The 13,842-nt window shown below is 43.2% G+C and overlaps 1 protein-coding gene and 1 pseudogene across 11 annotated transcripts in view; one reads left to right on the forward strand and one right to left on the reverse strand.

Moving 5' to 3' along the window:
* Kat6b (lysine acetyltransferase 6B) overlaps window positions 1-13,842 on the forward strand; it is a 192,543-nt gene that overhangs the window by 59,699 nt on the left and 119,002 nt on the right. The gene's annotated exons all lie outside the window — the stretch shown is intronic.
* LOC119799911 lies at window positions 4,484-5,339 on the reverse strand (annotated as a pseudogene).

Here is a 13,842-nt window from a genome sequence, read left to right on the forward strand (position 1 = left end):
TCTTTGGAAACCTTGAGGAAAAACACTTGTTGATTGAAAATACATTATCTCTGAGAAAGGTATATGACATTTTAATGAAGCTTTGAGTTTTTTCCTTTATTTAAAAAAAAAACTGAACTAAACATATACCTGTTTAAAAGGCTGAGACCAGTGTATCATTTAAGCTGTATTACAGCACTAATTTTAAGCTTGAGTGACCTTTTAGCTCTTTTTAGGAAGCCTTTCAGATGTTTGGGTTAGATAGAGCTTTTAAATGGGATATTAGACAAGCAAGGCACCTGTGTCTTGGAGCCAGCCGCCCCTGGTGTCATAACTCTGAGATCCACAACTGCTTGCTTCGCTGTCTTCAACATAGACGCCTCTATCACGCACTTCTCACGAAGTAGCTTTTTCATGTGTAGGCTCTGCCTGTCTCTTCCCGTAGGGAAGGTGAGGGGCGGGGGTCCAAGGGTAACAGCACAAGCTGTGTGCCGGGGAAACGAGACTCTCCACAGAGGCTTCTGCTTTGTTTCATTGACTTGAGCTGAATCACGAATCACGTGGCATGAAGGTGGGGCTTGGGTGTACCTGTGTCAAGAATCTGGCTTTTCATTCTCTGGTCTAAAAGAGTATAGGTGGTGGGAATGAGTTTTAGCACCTTAATTGAAACTAGACAGCATTATTATGGCATAGTTACCAAGTTCTAGCCTTACCCAAGGTGACCCTGTTTGCCTAAGGCTGTAACTGAACAGTTTTGGGAAAACCAGCTTCTGCTCTGTCACCTGATCCTCCATGTCCTTGAAATATGGAATATCTTTAAAGGCTGGGACAACTTCAATGTGATTAAAAAAGAAAAAAAAAGGCCAAAGAGTAGTTGTTCTGATAATCAGTGCACGGGGAGACAACCGTAAGCAGGACTTTGGGAGCTGCTCAGTTTCTGTGAGTCTGACGAGGACCACTGTGTCCCCATATCCGTGACTGTGCTCTTTGTTTGCGGCCACACAGGAGTCTGTCGTGTTCCTAGTCCTCTGCCAAGGAAAGACTAGTATCCTCTGGACATTGTGTCAATCCCCCAAACACCCTCACCCTACCAGGCTTTCTACACTCCTGTGGATCTGGAACTTTATAAAAACATTGTTGTTCCTGCAGTATAATTCACAGCGTGAATTTATGCCTTTAGTGTTCAACTCAGTGGTTTAGTGTACCCACAAAGTCATGTAACCATCACCATTGTCTAGTTCCAGAACACCCAGAGGGAAACACTATACTCATTAGCAGTCACTGCCCATTGCCTGCTTCCCTCAGCCCCTGGCAACCACTAATCTACTTTGTGTCTCTATGGATTTGCTTATTAGACATTTAACATGAAGAGAGTCATGTAATAACTGGCCTTTTGTGACTTTCTTCTTTCGCTAAGCATAATGTTTTCAAATTTGTTTGGATTGTAGCATGATCATTCCTTTTCATTGTATGATGATCCCACAGTCAGGGTGTAGCTGTTGTGAGCAACACTGCTGTGAACATTGTGCCCAGGCTGTCTTCAAGCTTGTGATCCCTCCACCTCAGCCTCCTGAGGTTTAGATTACACATGTGCACTGCTGCTCCATATGTACAAACTTCTGTGTGAGCACATGCTTTCCTTTCTCCTGGATGTGTACTAAGGGTGGAATTGCTGGAGGCTTCAAGCACATCACACTGTGGCTCTTGTAGTTAGGGAGTCTAGGGATAAACCTAATCTAATGGTGATTTGTGTAGCGTTGATATTCCCTATTAGTTTTATAGTTTGACTCTCACTAGAGTAAATCACCCCACCCCCCAGATTTGAGGCTTATAGACATCAGAGTTGCCCCTAGTTGATAGTTGATTTTTTTCACCTCTGCCTTGGGGATATAGTGTGGGACCCAACTGAGATGATTGTGTAGTGAGTGAGCTCATACTCAGAGCCTGCACACCGCGTGCCTTCTCTATGCCCCCGCCTAATCCTTCCCTGGCCAAGTATAGGAATCTAATCTCATTCACAGATACCTTTTTGTTTGTTTGGACTTTTTAAATGGTGGTTTAGCTACATAGCCCACAGGCTTCAGACCAGACAAGTGATCTTCCTGTCTTTGCTCCAGAGTGTTAGAGCTACAGCCATGGGGCCATTATTATCTGATGTAAAATTGACATGTTAAACCCTGTCACAAAGGTGCTCACAGGTAACACACATGCGGCTGTGGCATCTCAGATGCCAAGAGGTTCTTTCACATCAGGCTGACTTCTGATTGAGCTGAAGGGCAGCCATGCATTCAGTCTGTGGGTGACACAGGATGGGAAGGTGGCTGAAGCCTGTACTGACTGTGTCTGCCCAGGCTGCAGGAAACCCATCTTTTCAACCCCCTTGCCCCTTCTTCAGGATCACCCTGTGTTCCTGACTTCCCTGCTCAGAGTCCTCCACTTCTTTAAATTTCTTTTTTTTCTCTTTGTGTTGTTTAGTCTGTCCCACTATGTCTTCTCCTTAACCTCATCCTAAAAGAGTTCAATGCACGTTTGCCTTTTTGGCTAATGCTTGACAATAATTTCATTGTTTTCTTATCTGATAACTTGGGAACTCGAGTCTGTGCTTCTCAGTTCTAGCTTCTTGTAATTAAGTTTTGTGAAAAAGAAGTGTGGCATTCAGCTATATTCTCCTGTTAGCAGAGGTCTTACTTGGTATGGGACTAGAACTGTGCATCTGGAATGAGTTGTTCCTCTGTGAATACTAATGCACTTAGCAGAAACCGGTCTTTGTTAGAGACTTTCCCTACATGAGCCACATCTTTCCAGGCCTGTTCCATAGTTAGTCATTTGTGGGTTTTGAGGTATGTCAGAGGAGATGTTCTGACCAGTACACCCGGATCCTCTTAGATATACATGTTGTGAGATTGCTTACTTTTAAAAATTATCCTTGTTTACAAGATAATTTTGTATCTAATGCCAGAGTAGAGAAACTCTTTAGTATGTAAGAGACCTGATAAATACTAGCTAAAACATTTTGTTTTGTCTTGCAGGCATCTTTTCTAAGGGCTGATATTAATGCTTTCCTGGCTCACATTTTGACTTTTAAGAACTCCACATCAGATTTAGTAATGTGCCTATAGTGCACTCTTGGTGACCGTGTGTGTTTTCTTTAAGACCAGCTAAAGAAAATGTAAGCAAATGCTGGTGTGCTTGTGAGAATGTGCTTCCCCTGTTGGGCACTGGGACATCAAGTCAGGCAGAGTTTCCTCTTGTTCCTGCAAGTTTACAAAGAAATTACCAACAGCTGGCAGTGGGCTAAAACGCTGCATGTGTAAAATGGAAGGCAGTTTATGCTCCCCTACCTGTTCTTTCTAATCAAGGTCAGGATCTGAGCTCCTGCTAAAGGTGTATGTCTACAGGGTTTTCGCCTTCTTAGGACCCTAAGCCCCTGAAGGTAAGGGACAAAGCAGCCCTAAGCCCTGTTATATTAATAAATAGAGCATAGATCTCTAGAAGTAAAAAGCAGTTTAGCTTCAGGTTAACAAACTACTGTTTAGAGACAATAGTGTCCACTACAAGTGACTGTCAGCTTTAGGACGAGAGATGATGGGAAGCGGGAAGACTGCCCAAGATCTCCCGGCCCTTCTGGGAGTATTTTAGGGATGTATTCCTCTGACCTCTTCTTAATGGGAAATCAGTGGTCTTGGGATCTAGCAAAAGGACATTTTAAGCCCTCATGACAGGCCCCCAGGTAGAGCATATCCCAGTAAGCAGCAGTGCTTGATCTCGGGATTTCAGCTGCTGATAGTGCCGTTCCATTAATGGCCAGCCAGCGGGAGTATCACAGATGCCTCCATCAACTACAGAATGAGATTCGGGCAGTATTTTATATCTTAAAACTATTTGATGATTTATTCTTTCTTCTATAGCCAGGGTTACCCATCTGCCTGTCGTTACCCAACTCTGGTCTGTAAAATTGTCCTCTGCTGTTTACTAGCTCTTTTATTACTTCCCTGTGAAGAGGGAAGGTTTTATATGGAGGTGCTGAAGCTTCACTGCCTGGGACCTTTATGCCCCATTTTAGTGTGTCTCAGTGTTTCTAGAAAGAAGTCTATAAAAAGAGTATATGATCCTTCTTGTGTGCCTGTTTGGTTTATCAGACAGGGCCTCACTCTGTAGTTCTGGCCTGGAACTCACATATATCCCCCTGCTTCTGGCTCCTGAGTGCTGGGATTAAAGGCATGCGCCACCACACCCATCCAGTCTCTTTTCTTTTAACAAAATTTTATTACATTTGTTCATTTTGTGTGTGGGTGCATATGGAGGACGCAGAGCAGCTTGAGGAGAGTTCTTTCCTCCACCGTGTTAGTCCAGGACTCAAACTCAACAGCAGCCATGCTTGGCAGGCTCCCTTACCGCTTGTCAGCACCTATTTCCTTCTCTTTCTTTCTTTCTTTTTTTTCTTTCTTTTTTTTTTTTTTTTTAACAGACTTAATTCACTTTTATTTTCCTTGTATAAAAACCCTTATGTGGTGGCCACAGCTGGAGCCTGGGTCCTCTGAAGAGAGACTCTGGTGTGGGTTTTCACAAGATGGTCAGTGAATTCCTGATAAGGAGACTTGGTGAACACAGTCTCTTTCCAGAGGTCGAGGGTCTCAGAGCTGTAGGTCTTAGAGATGGCATCAAAGGTGGCCTTGGCAAAGTTGCCCAGGGTGGCAGTGCAGCCCCTGGCTGATGTGTAGCAGTCATCAATGCCAGCCATCATCAGTAGCTTCTTGGGCACAGGAGCGGAGACTATGCCAGTGCCTCTGGGTGCAGGGATGAGACGCACCAGCACAGAACCACAGCGGCCTGTCACTTTGCACGGAACAGTGTGGGGCTTGCCGATCTTGTTCCCCCAGTAGCCTCTCCGCACAGGGACAATGGAAAGCTTGGCCAAGATGATGGCCCCTTGGATGGCAGTGGCTACCTCCTTGGAGCACTTGACACCCAATAGCGACGAAAGCCTTGAACCTGGTCCGCTGGCCTGCCCTAGTCTGCTTCTGCACGGGCATGATCTTCAGAACCTCATCCTTTAGGGAAGCTCCCCGGAAAAAGTCAAAAATCTCAGACTCCTTAATGGGCAGGGAGAACAGGTAGATCTCCTGTAGGGACTTGATTTTCATGTCCTTATCCAGGCGGCCCAGCTTGGTGACAGGAATCCACTCCTTGTCTTCAGCTTTACCTCTGCGAGCCCCGCGGCCTCGGCCTCGGCCACGGCCTCGACCAGGGCCGCGGCCCCTCAGACCGCTGCCGAATCCTCCGCGGAAGCCGCCACGACCTCCTAATCCTGGGCCCCCGGGTCCTCCGGGCCCTCCCGCTGCACCGGCATCATCTGCCATTTGGTGTTTTCCAGAAGAAGCCTTCTCTTTCTTTCTTATTTATGGATTTTATCTGTTCAAGAATTTGGTATTTAATGGATAAGAGAGACAGAGACAACAACTCACATAGATTTTTTTTTACCTTATTCTACTTTATATTATCTTTTAGATATATTATTTATTTTATGTATGAGTGTTTTGCATCTATGCCTGTGTACCACATGTGTGCCTGGTGTCAGAGGAAGTCAAAATAGGATATCAGATACCCTGGAAATAGAGTTAACAGATGGTTGTGAACCACCATTTGGGCACTTGGAATCAAATGGCCTAACCACTGTGCCATATTTCCAGCCCCTATATTCTAACGTAATGTATTCTTGGCCACTTTTTGCTTAGCATTAAATTCTCTGATTTTAGAAGAACTACATATTTTGGCATATATGCATACTAAAACTCAAAGGTTGACATTTTTCTAGGATTTGCATTTTATGCTTAGTTCAGTACATTAAGAATTACATAAAGATTAGTTTTCTAAATGACCATTAGCTAGACACTTTTTCTGTCAGAAGAGAGAATGCATTGCCTTCTGCATAGCATATTAATGTGGCAGCCCAGAGATAAATGGACTTAAGCTGTGCTCAGATTTTTCATTGCGAGGAGACATACATATTTCTAAAAGCTCTTTTCATCAGCAAGAGTGTTTCTTTCTGTTGTTTTAATTAAATAAACAGCTTAAAAATTAATCATGACACTTTGATGATCTCATAGTGGCTACGCGTAAGGATTCTTTCTCAAGATTTATTTATGGTACATCTAGAATAGTGCTGTTCAAAGGAACTCTGATGCTGCTAATGTTCTGTCTGCACTGCCCAATTTAGTAGCCACCAAAACAAACGACTTGTGAAACCAAGAAACTCATGCTTTAATTTTCTTTAAAATAATATGTTAATTTCATGGTTAGTGGACAGCACAGATCTAGAAGAATGATGTCCTGAGGCTCTCAGATTTTTTTGTTTTGTTTTGTTTTTGAGGGGCTGTGTTGAAATTTGAGGCTGTTTAAATATAAATAATAATGATATTGCTGTGAGATATAGGTCTTTTAAAAAGATGCAAGTTGAGCTGGAGAGATTTGTTTGGCAAACATGAGAACCCGAGTTTGTTTGATTTCCAGAACCCATTTAAAAAGCTAGGTCTGATGTATATACTATAACCCTAGTACTAGAGAGGTAGGTAGTGAATTCTTGGGGCCTTCTGGTCAAGCAGCTTAGTCTAATGTTGAGTTTCCAGTCAATTGAGAGGTTGTGTCTCAACAAAATAAGATCCATTGTACTTACAGAATGATATCTGAGGTTGACATCTAGCTCCATGTGTACCTGCACACAAATGCCTGCGCGCGCACACACACACACACACACACACACACACACACACAATGGTGCAAAAGTTTATCAAACTTAAATGTGTTGAAGTGACTTTGAGAGGGCAAGACTGATTACAAATGTGATATTTAAATGATAGCTTCTGAATATTTCTAAGTATAATATAAAGTAGTCTACTAGCCCAGCATGCTGGCATGTGTCTGTAATCCATCTACTTGGGAGTCTGAGGCAGGAGGATTTTCAGTTTGAGGCTACCTAGGGCAAGACCTACTCTCCCCACCACCAATAAAAACTTAGACTACGCCAGGCGGTGTTGGCACACATCTTTAACCCCGGCACTTGGAGACAGTTGGTGGATCTCTAAATTTGAGGACAGCCTGAGCTGCAGAGGGAGTTCCAGGACAGGCTCCAAAGCTACAGAGAAAACAAAACAAAAAAAAACCCCAATCCCCTCAAAAACCCTTAGACTAAATGTTGTGAGAGACTCAGAGGTGAGCATAATTTAGATGTAAATACATGTTTGGGATCTTGATGGGAAGTCTTGAGGGGGCATGGGTATGCATTCTAGAGCGCAGAATATCTTCCTATCAAGATTCTTACTCTGATTTGACTTTAGTGCCTCGTGGTGATAGGGCTGTGGGAACACAGGCTGTGGAAGGGTTGTTTGTATCAGAACATTAAGCTGTATGAGTTCTGACATCAGTCTGAAGTGGGGTGGTATCTTACTAGGTGGGTGCTGTGAGAAGCTCTGTTGAGTCCTGCATCTTTCCAGGCAGGCCTCTTAGTCATTACTGTTCACAGGAAAATGACTTTCCTAAAACCCTGGGAGCCTAGAAATAAAAACCACACAGATACGAAACCTTCACCCACTCCATTAGAGAAGAAGGAGTACTTGAAAATGCTATCTGGCTTAACAGCCAGTCAGGTTTATTTGATATGTATGTAAAAGTGCGTGTGTAACTATAAATGTGTATGTGTAATAATATGTGATATTTCATAGCTGTACAGAAATTAAGTACACTAGAATATTAAAAAATTGTAGCAAGAATTTAAGGGGATTAGTTAATTGTGGGGATTTTTGTTTTAAATTTATTTTTCCTAAATCTTACAGGAACCTTCCCCGCCCCCTAGAAAAGATTGTAAACTGATAGAGTTGGCTTTACACCAGGAGTTCAGAACCAAGGGGAAGAAAGCCACAGGACAGTGGGCTCACCCAGCCCTTCCTTCTTTGTGTTTCTGGCTTGCTTGTACATTCAGAGTTTTCTTCTTTGCTAAATCTTAAATGTGTGCCAGCGGGTTTAGTCTACCAGTTTCTGACCCATCTTTACCAGATAGACAGACTGGGAGGAAGGGAGAGCACAATTATGTGTGCCTCAACTAATCTGCCCCCCTTAGTTCCCTGGGTCTTATCACACCAGGATGTAATCCTCAGAGCTCCCCAGTGCCCTGGGTTTACTTTTATCAGGTCAGGGATGCAGTTCCGAAGGGCATGCATTACATTGGAATATGAGAGAATAAAAAATGAGTTAGCATGCTTCTGACAGGGTATCAGGATGCTGCTGGCTTAGGAATTTAGCTGTGGCTGGTAAGACCTGCCTTTTCCTTTGGATAGGTTTTAGTCTCTGGTCTTGAACTAGTGTTAGGCAGACCAGACCAGGTTGGTACATCTGAGTAACCTGAGCGTATCAGGCTTCTTCCCAAGACCTTTAGATGGGAACTGAAACCAGCCACACCTCCCTAAAATGGTACATGTAAGCATGTCCAGCACGGTGCCTTCCGGGGCTTGTTCCTTTCATAGATGGGATTATGGTAGTTGTATGCAAAGTTTTGCTGGCCAGAATCCAGAGGAGTTTGTAAAGAATAGATTTGTTATCGGAAGAAAATAATACTACCTATATGGAAATAATCGTAGGTATAGATGAGTAAATTTGCTTTGAAGATTTGAAATGTCTGTCACCTAGGACACCACCAGATAAAGACAAGAACAATAAATAGTGTAGGAGATAACAGGCTGTGCATTAGAAGACAGGAGGTGAATATGGAAGATGTAAAGAACCTTGTGCAAATTAGAATAGCTTTTTAAATGAGTAAAACAGATTTAAAAAGGCATTTTGTGGAAAGGAAGAATGGCTAGTAATTACCAAGAGATTTTTTATCTTATTAGTGATGGGGATCATACATTAAAGCGATCAGTTGTTTTCTTTGCTATCAGTTTGGCAGAAATGAAAAGGAATAATAATTCTTGGCAATCTACAGAGTGAGGATGTAGATTGTTCAGACCTTTTCAGGCAGTGTTTTATTAGCTGTGCAGATAAAATCACATACCTTGATTTGGTAATTTTGCTCATTCTAGCACAAACTACTGGTGAAGTCCTGGGATAATGAACTCGACAGTGCACAGCCACCATGTGGAGTATTATGCAGCTCCTGAAAGACTGTAATAGATCTTTGCGAGAGAATGTTATGTGGAAACTCTCATGCATTCTTAGTGGGGGAAATTATAAAGTGGTCACATTAATGCAAAATAAATTGCTTAAAACTAGATTTAGTTTAAAAGTATCATATTTTATAAATGCCGTATGTATTATGCGTGTCTACATAAAATAAATTCATTCAGATTCTGTTAGATCATGTTGGAAAAGAATATTCCTAGTGTCACACAGAGAGGCACACAGAGTGAAAGTTTCTCTGGGGAGCAATTTTCTTTTGCAAAAGGGTGCAGAGGAACAGGTGAGCAAGCACAAAGGGGCTGAAGTTCTAATGCAGGTCGTGACTGTATGTTACTTTATTGGTGGGCATTCTCCAGTCACGTGAATGTCTGGAAAGGAAGCCGGCCTGGATAGTTGGACAAACAGCAGACACTAGAGTTTCACAAGGAAGAAGAAATGTGTAGATAGAATCCCTTTGGCTATCTAGTCATCTTTGAACGAAAAGACTGTTTCTCAAACGATCACTTTTTATAGACTCACTCTAAAATAAGCTTTTTAGAAATTAGTGAAATCGTAGTACCTCACAATTGGTGGCATATAGTCGAAGCTGGGTTTTTGGTTTGGGTGAAGCATAATACACATAAGTAGAAGATCTTGATTTGATGAAAGGTGAAATGTAAATATACTGACAAGGGGAAGGAGATGGGGTGAGACCAAGGGGTGTCAGTGGAGGCTTGACTTCATCTGTATTATCTATATTTAAATTTTCTTTATGGTGAAATTACATAATGAAAACTGTGAAAACATATTTTCATTAAGATAAGAGTCGCCCGGATGCCCATGTCACCTGAGCCATTTGTCTGCTTTGGCAGCTAGACTCGATATTTAGCTTCCCTTGAGAACTTTTAAGACCTAGATGCCAGGATCAGCCAAGAGCATTTTCAGCTCCATTAAGAAATTAAGTAACTGAAGGTTTAGGTGATGGAGAACTGACCATGGACTCGTAAGACCAGGGCTAATGGCTGTATGGAACCTTCTTTCCCTGGAGCCTTGCTGGCCAGGTGGCCTTCCTCTGTTGGGCTAAGGGAATTGTGTGGTGTGGCAGAGAACAGGGGGAATCAAGAAGCATTAATTTCCCAATGCAGTTGTTTGGGCAGAGAACTAAGCCCTCACGGGGAAGAGTCAGCTGACACAGTGGGATTTTAATCAGAGGAGCTCATCGAAGTGTAAGTTACAGGCAGGCCTGGCCAGGATCAGGCTCTCCGAGGTCTGTAGGGGAGGTGACCTGCAACCAAAGATGATTGTTTTAGAAGGCTACGCTGAGCACCCAGGACTGTGGATGGCAGAGGAAGGAGTCTGACCAACATGTCATTTGTGTGGTCATTGGAGGAAAGGCAGAGTCTGAACATGGGATTTCTTTCTGTCTTTTTGGTTTTTTGTTTTGTTTTGTTCTGAGACAGGGATTCAATTCTCTTTGTAGACCAGTCTGGCCTCGAACTCACAGAGATCCATCTGTCTCTGCCTCCTAAGTGCTGAGATTAAAGGTGTGTGTGCCACCACTGCCCAACCTGAATGTGTGATTTCTAAGGAGGGACTCAGGAAGGAAGGAAGGCACAAAGGAGGGCACGAGAGCATCGAGGAGTACAGCTTCTGTAGAGAACAGCTGTGTCAGTGGAAGCTGTAGGGCATACAGTTGACAGTGGGTCAGGGTCAAATGGTGAAGAGCTGAAAGTGTGGGTGCTTGCTCATTTTGTTCATGTTTAATCTTTGAGTTATTATATATATTTTTGTATTGTCTCTTCGCACTTGCTTTTAAGAGCATCATGATGCTTCTTTAAGCCCAGTATTAAAGGCCCTTGGCACATCTGCTTACTTATTTTGTACGTCTGCATATAAATGCTTGGATTTCAAAATTATGTCTGTGCCACAAACTTTCTCTGTTTTCAGCCTCTGCCTAGCAGCCTCTGCTAACAGCCACGTCTCTCTCAAAGGTCACCCTTGCATTATGCTGTTCAGTAAAAGCGTAGAGTGAGCTGCTTGTGAAGAGGGGAAGTTGAGCGTGAAGGTTCCCTGAGTGGCCGGTGGAGAAGGCCGTGTGAGCTCTGTGCGTGGAGCTATGTGTGAGCCAGCCATTCCCCGTGCTCTAGCAGTTGGAACTGCAGTTCTTCCCTGGCGCACGTGTCCCCAGTCTAGCTGGTCTTTCCACTTCAGTGCTGCTGCCCCTGGCTAGAAGCCTCTACTTCCTGCATCCTGCCTTGGGCCTTGCTGAGCTGAGCTGAGGAATCTGAAACTTGGGAGTCAGTCAGGGCAGGGAAATGTGGCAGCTCTTCCGTGTTTTGTTTTGTTTTGTTTTGCCATTACTGTAAATTATCAGATTTTTTCCCCTAAATAGTACAAGGGGTTTATTTATTTGTGACTGTGATGCTTTAAAAATAATAATTTCATAAGTATCACAGCATGTATTTGTCATTTTAGTAAATAGATATTTTAATAGGCAGGATTTTGCAGATTCAAACATAGACAACATGACATTAAAAAATTAAAAAATTTTCTGCCATTTTTTGTCATCAGCCTTGCATGGATGATTTTAGCCCTCTGGAGCTTTCCTCTGTTGACTGTGACTGATGGCCGCACACTATTGGCATATGATGAACTCACAGAAATAGCCTTGTTTATTATCGTTGCCAGTGGTATTTGGTGTGTGCTTTGAGTTCTTTAAGGAGGAAGCGAGGGACTGTCTATGGATATTTACTGTTCATCTTGAGTGCTCACTGGTGAGCGTGGCAGCTGGTGCGGCTCACGTGGCACTCTGTGTTCTTGCCTCCTAGGTGGCAGGAGGTGGGCTTAGGCTGTGGAGGTTAGTGTTAGGACACTTGATAGTGTCAGTAGAGTTACCGAAATGGTCAGACTTCTTTGCTGATAGCATGAACAAGTATGAATGCTTGTGCACACTAGCTCCTGGAACTATCAGATGTGCTCACAATGAGAACTCCGAGCACTGATGGACTGTTCAAACTATCGCGTGGTAACACAGCCTTCCAGTCAACAGGTTCGCTCAACAGGGTTGATACTGTTTCTGTGACTCAGACTTTTAATGGAGTTGGATTTCATTTATAGACTGTCCCTCTGTGGAGTCTTAGACTTGGAGGAGGTTCCTTTAGTGTCTGCTACCCCCATAGCTCAGTTTGGGCCTTAACATGACATTGTCCCAGTTATTTTTATTTGTTTACCCTGTCACTATAAAAAGTATGGGACAGGATGTTAAAGTGCATTTTTCTGTTGTCTCAAATCTTGGCCCAGGTCCCAAAGCTGCAGATAGTAGACACTACATAGCCACACAATCTGAAAAGACATTCTAGAAATGCGTTTGTTGCAGGACTTCCCAAGAAGTGGCCAGATGCAGATAGATGCTATTTCTCTGCTCACCCCGTAGCCCAGCCTATGTAAGAAGCCTAGAAGTGGGTTCTGTGCATGTAACTCTAGGAGAGTATTATTCCTTGGGGGAGCCCCCCCCCCCCCATTCAGAGGGCCTTAAGAAAGAGTGTGGCTGCAAGAGAATAGATTACATCTTACTGAGCTGTAGAGTTAATTACTAGTTAGGTGATGCTCTGAGATTAGAGAGTGAGCCAGGTATGAAAACAAGACTTCTGTCTGCCTCTCCGCTGGAAGCAGCAGTGTGTAAAGAGAGCAGTGATAATGCTTGGGATTTCCTGTGGGCTGGGTGTTCTGCCTGCCTGCCGGGTATGGGACCCTACCAGGAGGAGACTGGATTTAGGAGCTGAAGGGAAGGCCGAGAGCTGAGCCAGAAGAACATTAGCTAGAACTCGCATATGGGTCTCAGCCAGAGGAAGAAGGTAGTTAACTTTGGAGGCCTGAGCCATAAGGAGTGAATCAGTGTCCTTTTCCTCACTGCTGGTTTCAGAGAAGGGCTGCACGCTGGATGATATCAAAATTAGTTTAGATATAGACTAGGTTGGACCTGTTAATACCCAAACGTTTGGCTTTATTTACATGTGATAATATTTTCTTTTTAAAAGCCTGACTAGAAATTGGTAGTTCTGATAAGTTACTGAACCCTGAAATGATGGCAGAGTCAGTCTAAGCACAAGTACATGGACGCTGGCTTTTGTAATTTGCTTTGCTTTCACCTGTTTTATGCCCTGCATATCTTAAGCTTATAGTTTACTAGCAATTACCATGTTAGCTGTGAATTTTGGAATTACACTATAACCTGAGCACTGTAAATTTGCTACCTTAGTAGACAGCTAATAATAAATCATACCCTCATGATTATACCCTTATGTTGGCATTAGGGACCCCTTAAGAATTAGCTGGAAACTTATTGTCTTTAATTGTAGTTCTTTTGACATTGTTAGTTTTTGGTTTACTTGTTTGTTTATTGTGACAGAATTGTAAAATAACCTTCTGTGCTGGAAATGTGATTTATTGGTAGAGTGCTTGCCAGTATTTGCGGAGCCCTGGATTTAGTCTCCAGCACCTGCATTTCACAGCCACACACGCTTACTCCAGCAACAGTGCACAGGCGTCGCTCGCCTCTCACTGCTTCCTGGTTACATGACAAAACGTGGATGTAGAGATTTAGGATTTTAGCCCAAGCTGGCCTTGAACTCTTAGACTTCTTGCCTCAGCTTCTCTAATGCTTGGATTTCAGGCTTGCACTATTGTGGCCAGTTGCATTTACTTTCACATTTATAT

This window comes from Arvicola amphibius, chromosome 13 (genome assembly GCF_903992535.2).
Source record: "Arvicola amphibius chromosome 13, mArvAmp1.2, whole genome shotgun sequence".
Taxonomy (NCBI): domain Eukaryota; kingdom Metazoa; phylum Chordata; class Mammalia; order Rodentia; family Cricetidae; genus Arvicola; species Arvicola amphibius.